At 43.2% G+C, this 20,000-nt stretch overlaps 1 protein-coding gene across 1 annotated transcript in view; it reads right to left on the bottom strand.

The window, feature by feature from the left end:
- LOC147028488 (uncharacterized) overlaps positions 1-20,000 on the bottom strand; it is a 247,556-nt gene that overhangs the window by 19,593 nt on the left and 207,963 nt on the right. The window contains exon 8 of the mRNA XM_085878916.1: positions 6,899-7,055. The gene's annotated coding sequence lies outside the window, so the exon portion shown is untranslated. The remainder of the gene's footprint in view (positions 1-6,898; positions 7,056-20,000) is intronic.

Below are 20,000 nucleotides of genomic sequence, written 5' to 3'. Positions count from 1 at the left end.
GTCTCTGTCCATCAATAGAATAGGCCATACCACTGGTAACCTCATCATATTGCATACCATTGAAATCCTCTTGGCAACTGGAAGTGCAAGAAAACATTTTCAAACCTACATGGTAGGGGGTTCACAGTGGGGGGGGGAAGACCCCAATTCTATGTACATGTGTATTGTATAGTGCCACACAGTGGTAGGCAGTTTTACAAGTCATCATCTTATCTCAATTGCCAAGCTCACAATTCTGGCACCCAACAACCACATTCAAAATGTTGTCTATTCAGAGGCACTGCAGTAGTCATTTTTGTGTCGTATTGCCTTATTGTATTGTATTATTACCTGTTATTTTATATTAAATGTATAAATTGTATTAATCGTTACATTATTATTACAGGATTGCCTGCTAAATTATATGTGATTAATTAATTGGAATTATACATAGTACCTGGCTCTCTGCTTCTCAACTAAATTCCTTCCACAGTAAATTATAAATAAAATTATAACAAGTCTAAAGACGACGATGGTTCACGAGCGGTAATTGACGATGTAGATTGTTTCAGAAGTCAAGGATGAGACAATGTGATAATGTTTGACCAAGTTATAAAAATGATCAACATGATGTGGTACGAGTGACAGGTGACAGCTGCAAAATGTCGAAAACCCGGTTTTGTTCAACAACTTTAAAAATTTGACCTTTGCATAACCTTTAAAGGTCACAAAACAATGTTGTGGACATTAAAATAAGGAAACAGGATACGTGCTATAGCTTATTGGAGTTAGTTCGTCGAAGAAGGTCGAAAACCCGGTTCGATTCCCACAACTTTGAAAATTTGACCTTTGTGAACTTTAAAGGTCAAAGGTCAAGGATTATGACCTTTGGTGCAAAACTTCCTCTGGAACATTCCAGGAACAATATAACGTCATATAGGCTATATGGCATTTCGCACTCCTCGGATTATCCATACGTTGATGAAATCAGCGTAAAAACAAACTTGAAGGGGGCGCCACGGGAAAGGTGTTCGAGATAGAGCAAAATGGTTTCAAGACTTTAGGTGGGGAATGACCTCAAGATTATGCATAAAAAATATTGTCATCCTCGCTCTCAAAGTTTTGGCGGTCATATGATTTTTATGTGAAAATTCGAAATTTTCTAAGTTCGTGACCTTGTGGCCTTGACCTTGGGACGAAAATGAAAAATCGAGCTCCGTGGGGCTATGCAGGTGCCATTGGGATAACCAAATACCGAAACCCCTGCCAGATTCAACAAAACCCCTCGGAGAAGATGGATTTTTATGTCAAAATTCGCAATTTTCTAAGTTCATGACCTTGTGACCTTGACCTTGGGACGAAAATGAAAAATCAAGCTCCGTGGGGCTATGCAGCTGCCATTGGGATAACCAAATACTGAAACCCCTGCCAGATTCGACAAACCCCTTGGAGAAGATGGATTTTTATGTTAAAATTCGCAATTTTCTAAGTTCATGACCTTGTGACCTTGACCTTGGGACGAAAATGAAAAATCAAGCTCCGTGGGGCTATGCAGCTGCCATTGGGCTAACGAAATACCGAAACCCCTGCCAGATTCGACAAACCCTTTGGAGAAGATGGATTTTTATGTCAAAATTCGCAATTTTCTAAGTTCGTGACCTTGTGACGAAAATGAAAAATCGAGCTCCGTGGGGCTATGCAGGTGTCATTGGGCTAACCAAATACCGAAACCCCTGCCAGATTCGACAAACCCCCTAGGAGAAGATGCAAATTGAAATCGGCTACCCCCTAAAAACACAATTCGCAATTTTCTAAGTTCATGACTTTGTGACCTTGACCTTGGGACGAAAATGAAAAATCGAGCTCCGTGGGGTTATGCAGGTGCCATTGGGCTAACCAAATACCGAAACCCCTGCCAGATTCGACAAACCCCCTCGGAGAAGATAATTTTTTCTGCCAAAATTCGCAATTTTCTAAGTTCGTGCCCTTGTGACCTTGACCTTTGGACGAAAATGAAAAATCGAGCTCCGTGGGGCTATGCAGGTGCCATTGCGCTAGCCAAATACTGAAACCCATCAGATTCGACAAACCCCCTCAGAGAAGATGCAAATTGAAATCGGCTACCCACTAAAAACACGTTTTTTGGGCGTGGCTCCGCCCATAATGGGCGTACCGCGCCAATTCTCAGGAAAACACAACTCGATCATGATGTAAACCTCCCACCAAAATTTTATCAGGATTGGATCAAAACCCACGGAGATATGCTCGGGACAGACAGACAGACATACAGACAGACACACAACAATAACGAATATAGTGGTCACTTATTTTTTTTGTGAAAATATTTTTTCGGGAACCAATAAAAAAATTATAATAAAAAATAAAATATCCATGTACCTCTACGAGAGGTAGTAAATTATAAATCAAGAGGTAGTGTTAACAACTCCAAGAATTTAGTGAGGCCTCATCTCAAATATTGTGTACAGTTTTGGACATCACATATGAGGAAGGCCGTATCTCCCAGAGAGTCGATGGTTTGGCGTAGAACTACAAGGTTGATTCCGAGTCTATATAGACTGAGCTCTGAGGAGCGACTGAAGAAGACAGGACTTTTACATTGGAAAAGGAGGTGATTAGGAGGGGATTTGATTGAGATGTTTAAGATAATGAAGGGTTTATAGATAAAATAGGTGCAGAAGTTTTTCAGCAGAATGGGCAGTGACAGGACCAGGGGCCACAGCCGGAGAATAAAAATAGGAATGGCCTGTTCTGGCATCGAAATTCCTTGTGTATCCTTCACCAACAGCCAGTGCCGGCAGATAAGTCCTCCGACTTAATGTCCAACCGGAGACAGCCCAAACATTGACGCCTCACCCTGCATGCGAAACACCAGGATGACAGTTTCTCGCACCAGGATGACACTGAGCTTTCGAGCCTGGGTCGAGATTTAAACCCAGGCTCGACAGCTCAGAAGCAAGTAGCGTACACCTCTCGGATATCTTGCCAGCCTGTGAGTTGAGCACATCAACCACAATTTAAAACCAGCTCAGTGGAAGATTCAGCTTCAGTTCATGGAGCCATTCATAGCAATCACCAATCTTATAGCAGCAGTAGTAGCTCTCTTGGCTACTCTTGACGTTTTCAAATGCTTTCCAGGAGCTGTCCTAACCCCCATGCATAATTTCTTGTTGGCAGCGAAGTTTCCCACTTTTAAACACTCCAGGAAAAACTTATTTGCAACACAATAATTATCATAGTTGGAACCTCACTGATTGGCTACCCAAAGCACCACCCATAATAATAGGTGGTTCTTCATTCTAAATCAAGAACTGCCACTGCAGAAAAATCCCCTCATAACGTCGCTAGCCCACCAAATTGCATCCTCATCAGAGAACCTTTACCTAGCTTACATTTACAAAACAGACAAACTCTTTAACTTCTTTTCCCTGATGAAAAGCCCCCCAGGAACAAGCTTCCAACATGCCAGCACATTAACAATTTATTTGAATGGCACAATCTTAACAACATGCTTGATTTCCAAGAAGTGCCAGGATGTTGTCTCAGTCAAAAGGTGTTCGGACATTGTCCCAGTTAATGATGACACGTAGAAGATTGGCATGAAGAGGGCCAAACGGTTTGTGTAGTTGTGAAAACTTTCCTTTGGCACAAAGTTATTTAGACCATTTAGACCATTGAAACCATATGTGCCATACTTATCAAAAGAAGCATTTTAGAGGTTGGAATTGACCTTTGCTTTAATTTGAAATAACAACAGTGTGCACGTCATACACATCCATTCAGCCTTATACTAATAACATCTTTGCACGAGTTCTGACAATGCAGGTCATTGCTTTGTGTGAGAAGCCATGTCTGGAAATCAAAATGATCCCTTCTTTTGATTGCCATGTTTTTCTACGTGTTAAATGCTCATGGAGGACGTTGTGCATATGGTTGAGTCTCGGTGTCTCATTATAATGAAATGATGCGTCCCGTGGACTAATCTTTGTCTGGAAAATGCATACCCCGACTGCGTCTCCACAGCCACTCTCACACCCAAATTCTTAACGGCCTTCTCTTCCACCTCCACTGCCATTCCCCCAAACCAATTCTTAACGTCACCCATCCCCATCCCAACCTACAAGTTCATGGCGGACAAACATGACGTACCTCCATGGCACGGCTCAAAAATAATCAATAATAATAAATATAACTCCAAGCAATGATGCCAGGGCCCATGCTGCCTGTTCCAGTGATGATGCTGTCCTATGATGTCATTTTATCAAATTATATTTCCCATGAATAGGCAATCACATATCTAAAGTTTTGCATTGATCGAATAAACAGTTTCAGAAAAAAAAAGGAATTTTAAAGATTTTCCTTCGATCCAATGTGGCTGCCACACCACGCGACCGATGATGTCATCGTTATCAAACTACATTTTGCATGGGTAGTTGATCACATATTTTAAGTTTCGCACTCATCTATTATGTGGTTTTTATGGAGGATTTTAAAAGATTTTTGCTTCGATCCAATCAGGCTGCCAGACTAGGTGATCGATGACGTCATTGTTATCTGACCTTTTTCCTGTGGGTAGTCGATCACATGTTTAAAGTTTTGTATTGATCAGTGAAGCAGTTTCAGTGAAGGAGATTTTTAAAAAGCTTTTTGCTTCGATCCAATATGGCTGCCAGAGCACCTGACCTATGGCATCATACTTATCAAACATTTTTTGCCATCTGATCATTTATTTGAAGTTTTGCATCGATCAGTTAAGCAATTTTTGAGAAGAGGAAATTTAAAAGTTTTCAGCATAGCGAAGAATAACAATAATCTGAATGGAATTAATGGAGTACTAGCCAGGATGGCTTGGTCTCCTAATAATTAGTAATAGTGTTACGAATCTGGAAACCATTCGCATTCACACATACAGTTGACCCAAAGTTTAGTTATTTCGTCAAGTATATGTGGATAGTTAGAATCCCTCCCCTGTGTCTAATGGGAATTTCATGTGCGCGCTGCGAGTTTCTTTCTAGTTAGTTTTCTACATCAATCCCCTCCACTTCTTCAGCTCCATTACGCACTGTTCAAGGCCACGAATGTAGACGGAGTTTCCATTGCTTCAGAGCCGACTCTGCCCCAGCAAGAGGAATGTTGCTCTCATCCAATCAGGGGTGAGATCGCTTCAGCTCCAATTCCGCCCCATCAAAGAAGAATGTCTCCCCTGCCGACACTGGGGAAGGCAAAAGAGCCCCTCTCGGGGGAGGAGCAACGACACGCCCCTCCTCCAATCGCGGCTTGCCACCACGACACCCCAAAACCCCCCGTCCAATCCGGAGGCAAATTACCCGAGAGCGGATCCCTCCACCCCGCACGGGGGAGGGATAAGAAGACTCGTGAGTCGTTCAGACAGGATCTTCGAGTGGGGGGGGGGGGGATTCCTTGGTTCCTTGGAGGTCATTCCTTGCTTCTGATCTGCTGGGCTCTCCTAGTCGTCGGTGATCGTTCGTGGCTGGCTGGGTCATTCGTAGGATCCTGGCTGCGCTCGGATTCTGGTTTGTGGGTTCGAGTCCCACCATGGTGGGTTGTGTGGGAGCGCTTGAGCTGGGGGTCCCTGTTCCCTTCCACAGACTCCGAGCTCCACAAGTGCGAGTCAGTAAAACCGCACGAGGCGGCCAGGTACCCGACCAAACTCTAACCCCCAGCTTGCCTATCCTCCGCGGCTGGAGGGTCCGAATAAAGGCCAGTTGGCGCCATTTCTTTTTGGGTGTGTGTGTCCATCTGCGGCCAGTCTTGTAAGTAAAACTGTTAAGTGATTGCCATTGTACATTTGCCTACATTTATATTCGTGATTAAGTCTGCTCTGTGTTTCCCTCCCTATTGCCTATTGTAAATAAATAACTGTTAAATGTTCCAGTTCGTTGTCTGTGTTTTCTTTCATTGACTCAGTATGGTTCGGGCTTGAGAATTAGGGAGGCTGATTGTGCCGTAAATTGTTATTTGGGCCGGCACGGCTTTGGTAATTCCCGCTCGGTTACGCCAGATCCAAGTCAGTAACAGCGACTCGGTTCGGACAAAGCTGGCCGAGGGTATGGCTTCCCTGGTAGCTAGACAGCGTGGGTACTTCAGTAAATAGGAATAGACAAATAAACCCCACACCATCAAAATATTGGCATCCACGGTCCATTAAGCGACCCGTCGACTTCGGAGTTATCTGGAGTGACGACCTTCAATTCCGAGTTTGGGGGGGGGGAGACGGCTCAAACTGCTCCATCTAGTGGTCATTCCCCACCCCCGAACCCGGCACTACAACAATAGAACTGTGCATGTTTAGCCTGGAAATGGTACGTAAAACAAACCAAAAAAAAGAAATCTTTCAATCACGCTGTAACATGCCTCTGCTTTCGCTGATAAACTTAACAGCTCACGTCGTGATTTTCCCTGGCAATACACTCCCCTTTCAGTTAGGATTATTTTACAGTCAATTACTCTTCGATGTTGATTGTTTGCAATATCAGAAGCCATTCTTTGGCTTCTGGTGGGTGTTATCTCAGTGATTTAGTTGTAGTGCTTGTGATGGATATACAGGGTGTATGACTGCACATATGATATTGTAACTTGTAATGTAGGTACAGCACAGTGTAGACACTACAGCTCGTCTTGCACGCAAACCCGGCCGGAAGTGTGCAAGACGACCTGAGCTGGTAAAAAGAAAGAATAAAAACTCTGTATGATGTCACCTGTGGTGGCGATCTGGCTATTGAAGACAGCCTCAATTATAACATGTGGAAATTGATTAAAATGGGATCTACCAATAGTGCCACTTGTTACAATGTACATATATGCTATTTGAAGTGCAATGGCATCAGGAAACATCAATGTATTTTTACTCGTGGCAATCAAGGCAGATACACTCACACACCTGGTCGTAATGATGAGATTCTCTGCAGCTCCGTTGCAAGTATAACAGAGAGGTAATCTATGTTGGAATTAAGTGGAAAGTCACCAACGAACTTATCCTCTGGAGGTGACACACTCGATATGTGTGGATGAAATGGGCAATGAACCCCAAGAAGTACCTGTTATGCAAAAGACAAACAAAACTTGTGAAACAATTAAAATTCACTTTGTGGAGGACAATTATTCATGCAATAAAATCAATATACTGCAAACAATGGTTTCAACACAATTACAAAAACCCAACAAATTAAATTGATCCAACTCTGCAGCAAGACGAGAACCAATTAATACGTACATTGGTTTCGTTGAAGCTTTAAACCTTAAACATAAACACAAGAAAAACAAAAAAGTAAATGAGAGACATTTTTGGCCTAAAGGAAGCGTGCTCACCACTGAGCCGTCTAACCTGGATTTGAATCTTGGCTCAGCTACAAACTATCATCCCGGTGTTTCACAGGCAGGGTGATTCATCAATGTGTGTACCGTCCCTCAGATGGACGTTAAACTGGGCATCCAATCTGCCTGCATAAGTTTGTGGACAATAAAGACCCCACGGTGTCCTTTCTGAAGAGTAGGCGAGCTATCGCCAGTACCATGAACAAATTTCAAATTCCTGCCTCAACCTACACAACCGGTCATAAATTTTAGAACACCCCCATTTTTCAGTTTTTACTGAAACTTAAGCAGTTCAAGTCCAGTGAATAACCTGAAATGGTACAAAGCTAAGCGGTGAACTGCCAGAAGTTAAAAAAAACGGTTTAGGTTACCAAAAACTGAAAAATAATGTAAATTTCAGAGTTGTAAAAAGGCCCTTTTCAGGGTACAAGTAATGGGTTAGCAACTGCAGCTGTTCTGCAGCAATGGAAGTAAATTAAGCTTTGAAAGTTGATGCAAACAATTCCTACAGGTGTCCCTACTTTTGTGATTAGTTACAAACCTTCTGTCTGTAAAAAAGCAGTGTTAGAACAGACTGTGTTGCTACACCCTCTGAAGCATTATTTGGACAATATTGCACTGCAGGAAGTAGTATATTGATATCATAATGGCAAGAAAAAGATAATTAACAAAGGAAGACAGACAGACCATGGTAACCCTTAAAAGTGTCGGTCTTTCCTTTAGAGAAATTGCAAAGCACGCCAAGGTGTCAGTGAGTACAGTTTCCGACACCATCAAAAGGCACTTGGAAACTGGAGGAAACACTGACAGGAAGAGGTCTGGCAGACCCAAAGCCACAACACAATCAGAAAAGTTTCGGAGAGTCAACAGCTTGCATGATAGGCGGCTCACAGGACAGCAGCTTCAAGCACAGCTTAACACTGGTCGAAGTAAGGAAGTCTCAGTTTCAACTGTGAAGAGAAGACTTCGAGCTGCAGGTTTGACAGGTCGAGTAGCAGTAAGAAAACCATTGCTAAGATGGCAAAATAAGAAAAAGAGGCTTGCCTGGGCCATGAAGCACCGCCAGTGGACTACTGAAAACTCGAAGAAGGACTTACGGACCGATGAATCAAAATTTGAAATCTTCGGTTCATCACGCAGGATTTTTATACGCCGCCGAGGAGGCGAAAGGATGGTTCCTCAGTGTGTGACACCAACTGTCAAACATGGAGGAGGAAGCGTGATGATCTGGGGCTTTTTTGCAAAATCCAGAGTCGGTGACTTGCACAGAGTGATTGGCACCCTGAACCAAAAGGGCTACCCACAGCATTTTGCAGCGCCATGCGATACCCTCTGGTCTACGCCTAGTTGGTCAGGGGTTCATCCTACAGCAAGATAACGACCCGAAACATACCTCCAGGCTATGTCAGAAATACCTTAGAAGAAAAGAACAAGACGATAGGCTTCAAATCATGGAATGGCCAGCACAGTCTCCAGACTTAAACCCCATCTAGCTGGTTTGGGATGAACTGGACAGAAGGGTGAAAGCAAAGCAACCTACAAGTGCAACACATTTGTGGGAACTTCTACAACAGTGTTGGGAAGAACTTTCTGAACAATATTTGATTTCCATAGTAGAAAGAATGCCACGAGTACGTTCGACTGTTTTATCTGCAAAAGGTGGCGACTTTGATGAGTCCAAAATTTAGATTAAATTTTGTTCAACAAAACCATTCCATGATTTCTTTTTTATCTGCAATTGTTTATTTGTTCTGTGCATTAATTTCAGAGTACATTGAAACATTAAACTGCTTAAATTTCAGTAAAAACTGGAAAAATGGGGGTGTTCTAAAACTTTTGACCGGTAGTGTACAGATGACATTGCATTAGCAACACCGCCGCACAATCAATCAATCAATGATGCGACTTGCAGTCATGCAGTGCTGCATACAAAAGAAGAAGAAGAATCTGTGTGTGCGTGTGTGTGTGTGTGTGTGTGTGTGTGTGTGTGTGTGTGTGTGTTTGTGTGTGTATGTGTGTGTGTGTGTCTCTGTGCGTGTGCCACTGTGCGTGTCTCTCTCTCTCTCTCTCTCTCTCTCTCTCTCTCTCTCTCTCTCTCTCTCTCTCTCTCTCTCTCTCTCTCTCTCTCTCTCTCTCTCTCTCTCTCTCTCTCTCTCTCTCTCTCTCTCCCCCCACCCTCTCCAGGGGCAAATCCAGGAATTGGGTAGGGGGGTTTCCAAATAGAAAATTATAAATTTTCAAAATAATTTCCAAATAAATTACTGTGAGCTGTTAGTGGTTTATTGTTTATTAGGTACTGTATTGATACAGTTTTTCTGAGGCTTCTGGCCTTTTTGTGGCACACTTTCGTGGGAGAAGGAGTTCTGGGTGACTCGGGAACCCCTGGGTTTGCCACTGTAATGGTAAATATTTTTTTGTTGGGAGGAAGGGGAGTTTCCGGGCAAACAGGAAACCCCCCTGGATTTGCCACTGCTCTCTCTCTCTCTCTCTCTCTCTCTCTCTCTCTCTCTCTCTCTCTCTCTCTCTCTCTCTCTCTCTCTCTCTCTCTCTCTCTCTCTCTCTCTCTCTCTCTCTCTCTCTCTCTCTCTCTCTCTCTCTCTCTCTCTCTCTCTCTCTCTCTCTCTCTCTCTCTCTCTCTCTCTCTCTCTCTCTCTCTCTCTCTCTCTCTCTCTCTCTCTCTCTCTCTCTCTCTCTCTCTCTCTCTCTCTCTCTCTCTCTCTCTCTCTCTCTCTCTCTCTCTCTCTCTCTCTCTCTCTCTCTCTCTCTCTCTCTCTCTCTCTCTCTCTCTCTCTCTCTCTCTCTCTCTCTCTCTCTCTCTCTCTCTCTCTCTCTCTCTCTCTCTCTCTCTCTCTCTCTCTCTCTCTCTCTCTCTCTCTCTCTCTCTCTCTCTCTCTCTCTCTCTCTCTCTCTCTCTCTCTCTCTCTCTCTCTCTCTCTCTCTCTCTCTCTCTCTCTCTCTCTCCCTTTCATGCATACGTAATAAATGAATGACCCCTTAGCTCTAATGTTTGAATGATAACATAATCACAGAGAGTAGTATTAGTACCACTTTGGTTGGGAAAATCGAGGGCAGTGCAAAATGCAATTTAAAACAGATTTGCAGGATGTTATTTTCCCCTGACATTCCCAATTTTACACACACATTGTGACATTTCAAGATCGCACATAAAAATCAGTTTTAATACTCTGTTAAATAGGGGGGAAAAACACGTTATGCCACTGCGATGCTGATGCTTTTCCAATAGCTATCCTTTGTAATTTGTCCCGTTAACCCACACATTGCTTGAGGTGTTTCTTCCTTTGATACTGAGCTCTGGCATGAGCACTGGAATAGCCTGTGAGTTCAATATTAGTTTTTGAGTTTGACGTAGTTACGTGCCAGGGCCTGCTTAGACCATGAAGCTTGATGCTGTCTATCTGACGCCTAACCAACAGCAGTTGGCATTCAGCTCCATTCCCCAGATGTTGCCACGCTGTTAGGGTTAGATGATTTATTTAGGGTTAGGGTTAGGGTTAGATGACTTGTGAGATGATTTATTTTGGTTGATACTGAGATTATTCATATGCCACATTTTTGGGGAAGATAAACATATTGCACTCTAATTTACTTCCATGGACATTTCGGCTGCGGTAAAAAACACACGAGCTCTGGTGAAGAGGTTTCCATCTGCACGAGATCATTCCAGTGTCATTTCTGTGATCATGTTCTGACGTTGTCCAGATCAAGCCTAACTTGATGTAATAGCATTGTCACGTTATTGTATTCTTGCAATTGTGCTCTCGTGAACAGTCAGGATGTTCGACTACAATGTGTGCAGACATCGCTTGTTTTGCAGGACTTCTCTGTACATTACAATTGAATGTGAAGGCAACATCATATCTGTGTCCAGCTAATCATGAGATCAAACCCTGAGTATTATATGCTTTCATTCCTCTCTTACTTAAAAAAAAAAAATTGTTACAAGATCAACATCTGCACTTCAAAAACCATGGATCTACAAGATTAACTTTTGTAGTAAACATTTAAATACTCTTGCGAGAACAATTTCAGTTTTGGCAGCAAAAACTAACACCGAGTCAAGTACATTGAGCATTTTTCTTGGCATTTGATTGGCTTTAAAATGCTAATCCTGGCAGGGGCCTACACCCATGCAGACCCGGCCTATGGGTGCACAAATGGAATGCTGACATCTATATAGCTGGTGTTGATACAAACTTGTGAAAATCCACGTGACCGCTGCACACTGCCCTTGCTCCGTGCTTGTGCATGGTCATGCCCTTTGGAGAGTTTCTTCTGCCAGTTTCAAACTTTTTTCCGAGTTTCCATTTAATTTAAATACTTCCACAAGGCTTTGTATACTTATCTGCTTCAAGCCTCGCTATTTTTGTCAAAGCTCATATAATATATTTTTTACCATAAAATGTGGCTCCGGTGAGACAAGTGTTTGCCCAATGCTGAAAATGAGAAGTCTGTGAGTACCACTTTGGTATCCACGAGTACCAAGTATCCTGGTATATGAGTAATAGAGACAGATTATATGCACAGCATGATTAGCTCCTCATGAAACTTACCCTGCTCATATTACCCCTTGTTGCTCAATTAAAAAACCCATACATTGTGAAATAGGAGATTGTAATTAAAAAGGTTTAATAATGGGTTTATCCTTTTGGGTAAGGTTACCAAGTTTTTGAAGTTTCGCTTTACAGGGTAAATATCTTTGGATACATCATTGAATGTTTTGTTGTGCAGTATTTTCTCTCTTTCTGTTCTTCATTGGCACAGATCCAAAAAATGAAAAATGGAGGTGGGTGGGTGGGGGGAAGGCGCTGGAAAATTCAGTGAGGGGGGCCAGTGATGGATACCTAAGTGCAATTTCTAGAAGAATTACACCCAATACACCATGTTACATTTATTTATGGTATGTAACACATACATACTACTGTCATGAGAACAATTTTCTGATAAAGCAATTCCAGTGAAAACAATTTTAACAAGAGCAAGAATTGCTTTGCAATTGCATGTCGAATTAATTAAATTGCCTGTCCCCCACCAATGTGATATTTTCTAAATCCAAAAAGGGTATAACTGTGAAAAATTGATGGAATGCCCTGAAAGTCCAACTTGTTCTGTAATTTATCACAATAAAGTCATGCATCAAGTTTAAGTTGAATATGTTAAAAGGTGGGGGGTGGGGAGCAAAAATCTGAAAAACCACAAGTAGGATGGACGGACGGACAGAGGGCAAACCGACAGGATAGTCCCCTCCGGTGTAACCGGTAGGGCACAAACAGAGCAAGCAACAATTAAGTGTTTTTTATGCCTCTGCTCACAAAGTAGCCAGAGGCATCATGTTTTCTGGTTGTCCGTCTGTACATACGTCCATCCGTCCGTGCTGATTTTTTACTGTTTTCTCTGCAACCGATTGATTGACACGAAATTTTCACCATCGGTGTGACTAGTCATGTAAAATGGCTTAATGTTGATTAAGTCATGGGTCACTTGGTGTGGCACCCATATTGGATTTACCCTGAGACATTTAAAAATAATCTTCCCCAGAACGACTTGACAGATTGAGGAACAACTTCACCACATGCTCTCCAAGCCTTGGGGATACCAGAGTGTTCAGAAATAATTAATAGGTCACATAGTCTGGCAGCCATGTTGGATTGAACGAAAAAAAAAATTATCTCTTGAACCGCTTTATCAATCGACGTGAAATGTCACAATTATGATGTAGTGGTCATGTATTTTTTTGTATACCTTGTCGAGGCTCGTATGAGAGCTAACACACAACGCACAGCAAGGGGAACATGAGACAAGAGGGGTGGGAGAGGGAAGGGCAAAACAGTGGGGAACAGAGTCATTAGGAGATCTGTGGAAGGGAGAGGGATGGGACGGGGAACATGGGGAATAGAAGATGGACATTACAGGGACTTTCAGGAAGGAAAGCAGGGAATTTGAAGGAGGTGGGTTTGGGGTTGATTAACGAGGGTAGAAAAGATCGAGGATTTGGATGGGATACGATAAGAGGTGGTGGTGAACAGTTGTTTCGAAAGCCTGGAGGGAAGAATGGGATTGAACAGAGTGAGGGAGTTTATTCCAAAGGAGGGAAAAAAGAGGAATGAAAGAGTGAAGGTGAGCAGTGATTCGTGATTTTGGTAGTTTTACAAGAAGGGGGTTGTTGGACCTTGAGTGCCCTGCGGAAATATGGTGGGGATACATCACAGACAGAGCGGGGGGGGGTGGGGGTGGGGGTGGCGAGAACAGAGAGGAGACGGCAGAAGACAGAGAGACACACCTCCGACCTGCCTGCAGTGAGAGAGTGAGAGGCCCAAAGACTCAGCCTCATCGCGGGATATGCCAATGATCCAAAATGCCTTGGTTTCAACAGTGTGAAGCCGAGAAAGGTGGGAGGCAGGAGCACCAGCCCAGAGGGGAGAGCAATACTCCATCAAGCTGTGGACGAAAGCTTTGTATGTGGTCATGAGCTCAGGTGGGCCGAGGAAGGACTTTGCACGATGGAGGATTCCCAGTCGGCGACTGGCTTTGGAGGCCAGGTTGGAAATGTGGCTTTCCCAGGAAAGATCATGGCAGGTAGCGAGACCCAGAAGCCTGAAAGAAAGGACTTCTTCCAGAGGATTGTTGAGAAAGTAGATGGGGGGGTTTCCAAACGGTCCTTTCGGAGAGACAAAGTGAGAGTGTGAGATTTGTCCGGATTGAAAGACATGTTCCACGTGTTGGACCAGTTTGCGATTTTACTCAGATCTGCAGAGAGTGAAGAGGCTGCTGCTTGCTGGTCTGAGGGATGACAGATGGTATGGCAGAGGGTGGAGTCGTCAGCAAAGAGATAAAGAGGATTTTCCAGAGAGTTGAAGAGATCATTGATGAAAACCAGAAAAAGAACAGGACACAGAATGCTACCTTGAGGAACTCCAGCCTGGACAGGAAGAGGGGAAGACAGAACTCCATTTAGGGTCACACGTTGACTGCGACAGGAGAGGAAGTCTGCAAGCCACAAGTGGAGATGGCCTTGGATACCATAGGAAGAGAGTTTGGTGAGCAGGGCAGGGTGCCAGACCGTGTCAAAAGCACATGATATGTCGAGGGACATGGCACTGATTTCATGTCCGGCATTGAGGACCTCCATCAGCATTGAGAGCAGAAGCAGCATATCCAGGGTAGAGTGACCTGGTCTGAAACCAAATTGATGATCGGAAATCAAGCCATTGGAGAAGAGGAAGGATTTAATGTCTGAAGCGATGATGGATTCCATAACCTTGCTGATGATTGGGAAAAGGCTGATTGGTCTGTAGTTGCAGGGATCTGTTTTTGCACCTTTCTTATGCAGAGCGGTAATGTTTACTGATTTCCAAGCAGATGGCAGATGATCTTGAGCAAATGATAGGGTGAATAGAACAGAGAGAGGGTGAGGAAGAGCAGAGGAGCAGGTTTTTAGGACACGTGGGCTGATGCTGTCTGGACCGGTTGCAGCATCTGAGTCGAGGTTTCACAGCAAGCTCTCCACCTTGTCACGAGAAAAGGACACAGAATCCAGGGACAGTTGGGTACGACTGGGTCAGGTGGGTATAGAAAGCGATGGGTTTTGACATAAGATTTAGATGCAAACACCGAGTTTAGGCATTCAGCTTTTTCACGTGCGGTATCAGCAGTGCGGCTATTTGAGGTAAGGGAGGAGATGGAGGGGGAACATACAGCAGAAACAGATTTGATTAGATGCCACCAGGATTTTGAGGAGGGAGAGAGGTTTGAGAGTTCAGACTTGAGCTTAAAAAGATGTTTTCTGGCTCTCCTGAGGGTAGATATACACTTGTTCTGAGCTTTATGAAAGGAACTGGGATTACCCTCAGTTGGGTTTGCTTTCCATGAGGAAAAGGCAAGTTGTTTCAGGACAACTGCCTCACCACAAGCTTCAGTGAACCAAGGGCGGGAGGAAGGGTAGGACAACTGAAGACGAGAGGCGATAAATCTGTGCATGAGAGAGAGCAAGTTTCTTTGAAAGAATTCCCAGAATGAGTTGATGTTGGAGAAAGTAGCGATAGGAGACCAGTCGAGAAATTTGCTGGCTGCTTGGAGACCTTTCCAGTCGGCTTGAGTGAAATGCCAGACTCGACGGCGCTGAGGTGGTTTATCTGACATTCCTCGACAGACAGAGATGTCCACTTTGACAAGGACGTGGTCAGAAGAACCAATTGGAGAAGAGGAAGAGCAGCAGATATTTTCAGGGAAATATGTCAAAATCAGATCCAGAAGAGATGGAGTACCATTGGCTGAGATCCAGGTCAGGAAATTAACCGATTGAGTCAGTCCCAATGAGTTGCAGAAAGCTTTTGCTGAAGTGCCATGACAGGTGAGAGAGGTACCCACACCTAGTCAACTGGCATGATGACAATTGAAGTCACCACATTTGACGAAGAGAGAGTTTGGATGAGAAGATAGAAGTTGGTCCATGTTTTCGGATAGTGAGGTGTAAATGGAGTATAATATATGTTTTAAATTTCAACCTGATCAGACGCATGTTCTGGCAGCCAGAATTATTTATTATTTTGAATCTGGGTTCAGGGATTTAAATCAAACTTGGTGCAAGAATGTATAATGATGTAATAATGTGGGTGGAGGCATATCTGGCAATGTCGTGATGTCGAAGATGCCCTTCGAGTTGTTCATACTTTGAGGAAGCCAACAAAGTAAAGTCCATGAGGTTCCAATCTCAGCCTCTCAAACGTTCAGTAACGCACTTTGTGACATCCATGGATTGTGTAACTAATTTATGATGATCCTCTACTTTGTCGAATGCACAGTATCATCATGGTGACAAGGAGAGGACTCCACACAAAATACTATATTTTATATTATGGGTATGCTCGTTTGTGCAAGTTGGTGAAACGACTGACTGGTTACCAAATATTCTTTGGTTATGACTGTGGTTCCCAAACCCAGGGTGGTGACCTGAATTTGTGTCACAAGGGCCTTCTGATGAGTTACAGATAACTACGTGCCAAATATATCGTATTCAAACGTTGGCAGCTTGCCAACTTCTCACAAATCTAGATTTTTATTTTGGGGGTTTCACGTCAAAAGCGTTTTCTCAGCCAATTTTATGGTTGGTACCGGTACCATTTGGGTCAGGGGGCAAATGTGATTTAAAATTTTGGGTAGTGGACAAAATTTTTTGAAGCCTATGGGTTATTAAGTCTTTATTACAGGAAAGATGCACAAGTTCCACAATCTTGAACTTAATTTGGAAGAAAAAAAACGTGGAATTGGTATGATGCTTGAAAGGTGACAATCCACCCCAAACCCAGCTTCAAATTCCCCGTTTTCCTTCCTGAAAGTCCCTGTAGTGTCCATCTTGTTTACCCCATGTACCCCACCCCATCTCTCTCACTTCCACAGATCTCCTAATGTCTCTGTTCCCTACTGTTGTTGTGCTTCCCTCTCCGACCCCTCCCGTGTCTTCCCTTTGTTATACGTTCTGGGTGTTGGCTCTTATATGAGCCTTAATAAAGTATACAACAACAAAAAAGCTCAAGAGGCATGCTTACTTGGGCAGTGGCATAAGGCCCTGTCACACCTTGACGATTTAGCCAGCGTATGCCGACGTATGAAAAATTTGTCTAAAACGCTGGCACACGTGGAATATGTATGGGTAAGTTTTGTATACGTTAAGAGTACGCTGGCATATGTCGTAGTACACTGGCATACGTCGTAGTACGCTGGCATACGTTGTAGTACGCTGAGCTGTTAGACAAATTTTCCATGCTTGAAATTTTTGACGTATGCCAGCGTATGACACACATTCCGCATACGCTGGCCATAAGTTGTAGGCACGTTACGCGATCGTTGACACACGTCGACACACGTTACTTGTAAGTTACTCATAAGTCGAAACACGTCGAGGTAATGGCTAGCGTCAGTGTTCCAGACTCCCTGGTTTTTAAAAAAACTTTCTTCGGTATGACGGTGATGTTGACACTTCGATTTCTAGTGCGGTTATAATATAATATAATATAATTAATAGGCTGCCGCTCAATGATTTAAATCATAACCACACGAGAAATCGAAGTGTCAACATCAACATCATACCGAAGAAAAAAAAAACCAAAAAAAAAAACCAGGGAGTCTGGAACACTGACGCTAACCATTACCTCGACGTGTTTCGACTTATGAGTAACTTACAAGTAACGTGTGTCGACGTGTGTGTCAACGATCGCGTAACGTGTCTACAACTTATGGCCAGCGTATGCGGAACGTGTGTCATTCGCTGGCATACGTCGAAAAATTTTCAACATGCTGAAAATTTGTCGACGTACTCGGCGTACTACGACGTATGTCAACGTGCTTCAGCGTGCTATTAACGTATACAAAACTTACCCATAACGTATTCGACGTGTGCCAACGTATTCGGCAATTTTTTCATACGTCGGCATACGCTGGCTAAAACGTCAAGGTGTGACAGCGGCTTGACACTTCGATGTCTAGTGCAGTTATGATTTGAATCGTCGAGCCGCAGCCTATGAATAGGCTACGCCACGTGATCGTCGGCGATACGCTGCCGCACTATGCATAAGTTAGACTATCGTTGGGCATAGGTTGTGAACGCCAACAACACGCTCAGCATTCGTTGATATAAGTTATCTATATGTTATCGAAACGTTCTGTGTACGTTACTCATACGTTATGCATACGTCCAACTCGTTATGAATACGTCCAAAACTGGGAAAAAAACATCAATAGTTCAGCGTACGCCAGCGTTTTACATACATTTTGATACCTTGCCATACGCTGGCTAATACGTCAAGGTGTGACAGGGCCTATACTGAGGGGAGTGCAGAAGGGTGTATTTGTTTCTGGCTACCGGGTTTTGGGGGCGGGAGGGGAGCACAAATTCAGAACCAGTTTAACAAGTTCACCCAGAATTTAGCTATTCCCATAAAAATATGAATCAGTAAGATGTTTGTGTTATGTATGATAATGTGACATGAAGTATTAGCATAGCAGCAGAAATATCATGCCTGGGGAAATCCCTTCTTTTCCATTGTTATATTTATTAAAATAAAATACTCGTGAGGTACCGGTGCTACACATGGAACACATGTGATCACGAACCTTCTCCAATCACTGTGTCCGGTAAAAGCGAACCATGTGATCACAAACCTTCCCCAGTCACGGTTTCTTGGCGACAGATTCGCTACGTCGGCACATCACATGGGCAACCTGCATCATGCAGAACATGGGATTATTCACTCTAACTTTGAATTGAATAAATATTTGAACTGACATTTAGTGTTCCTTTCATCTTTGTTTTGGCATTTGCAGTGGTCAATGGTCAATTAACTGAAATTTTAATATAAAGATCCTAGTTTCACGATGTCTCTGGCGAGTGTGGTTGGGGATATGGGACATGGAGGTGGAAGTGGGGGAAAGACACCCTCAATACGCCACTGTACGATTGTTGTGTTTGCTATGGAAATATATTTATTATCTCTATCACCGAAGATGGACGGAGGATATGTTTTCACCGCTGTCTGTCTGTGAGCAGGATATCTCAAAGAGTTGTGGACAGACATGGAGGAAACTTTGTCAGCAGGTTGGGTGTGTGGCAAGGAAGAAATTATTAGATTGTGATGACGATCCGGATATGGATATGAGAATATTTTCAGTGATTCTTCACAACTGAAAGATAGGGCTAACAACGATATGTAGCATGATACATCAAAACTAGGTGGATGATTTGGGTAGGTGACAAGAACAAGCTGATTTCATTTTGGTTCAGGTCCAGATCCAGATCAAGCCTGTTGGTGGGATACAAAATGTAAACTGTTAAGCCTGGTGGAGGTATATGCTTTACCGAGTGCCGTTCTAGTGCATTCTGTCTTGTATGCGTGTAGTCATTCCTTTTGAGATTGATAGTTGATCATAATATAAAAAAGTTAACAAACATGTGTGAATATCTCGGTGCAGATAGTCACGTGCTCACTCGACAGGGTGGCCTGACATTCCCTTTACCCCTCTCTAGTGAAGCATTTGTTGCTAAATTCTTTTAATGTACTGCAGGTTTTATTGTGCACTACTTATACCAACTAGAACAGCACTCAGAAGAGTGCATACCTCTGCCAGGATGAACAATTTACGTTTTGTATCTCACTGGTAGGCTGGATCTGCATCTGTACCTGAGCCTTTAACCAAAATCTAATCAGCTTGTTGTTGTCACATAGACAACTCATTCACCAAGTTACGTCATAAACCGTCAACTTTTTGAGATGTCGTGTACAACAATATATCATTTTAGGCCCTATCTTTCAATGATGAAGAATCCCTTAAAAACAATTATAGTATCTTGATCTTCACCAAAATCAAATCAACAATTGGTCCTTTTCACACACCAAACCTGTCCACTAAGTTTTGTCTAAATCCGTCATTAACTTTTTGGGCTATCCTGTTCACAGAGAAACAGGGGTGGAAACGTAACCTCTGTCCAACTTCGGTGGTGGAGGTAATTAATCAGTCATTGCATCAGTATGATGGAGTGCATGTAGATACAATTATTGATGAATTCAATGGAGGCCGAGCAGAGCAAGCTCGAGTCCGTTTATTCCTGCTACATGAAACACCCTGCAGCCCATGCCTACAGAAAATGGATTTTTAGG

This window comes from Eptatretus burgeri, chromosome 4 (assembly GCF_056783735.1).
Source record: "Eptatretus burgeri isolate ZD-2024b chromosome 4, Ebu_testis_v1, whole genome shotgun sequence".
Classification (NCBI taxonomy): Eukaryota; Metazoa; Chordata; class Myxini; order Myxiniformes; family Myxinidae; genus Eptatretus; species Eptatretus burgeri.
Note: the sequence above shows the minus strand (reverse complement) of the source record. Positions and strands in the feature narration are given on the sequence as shown.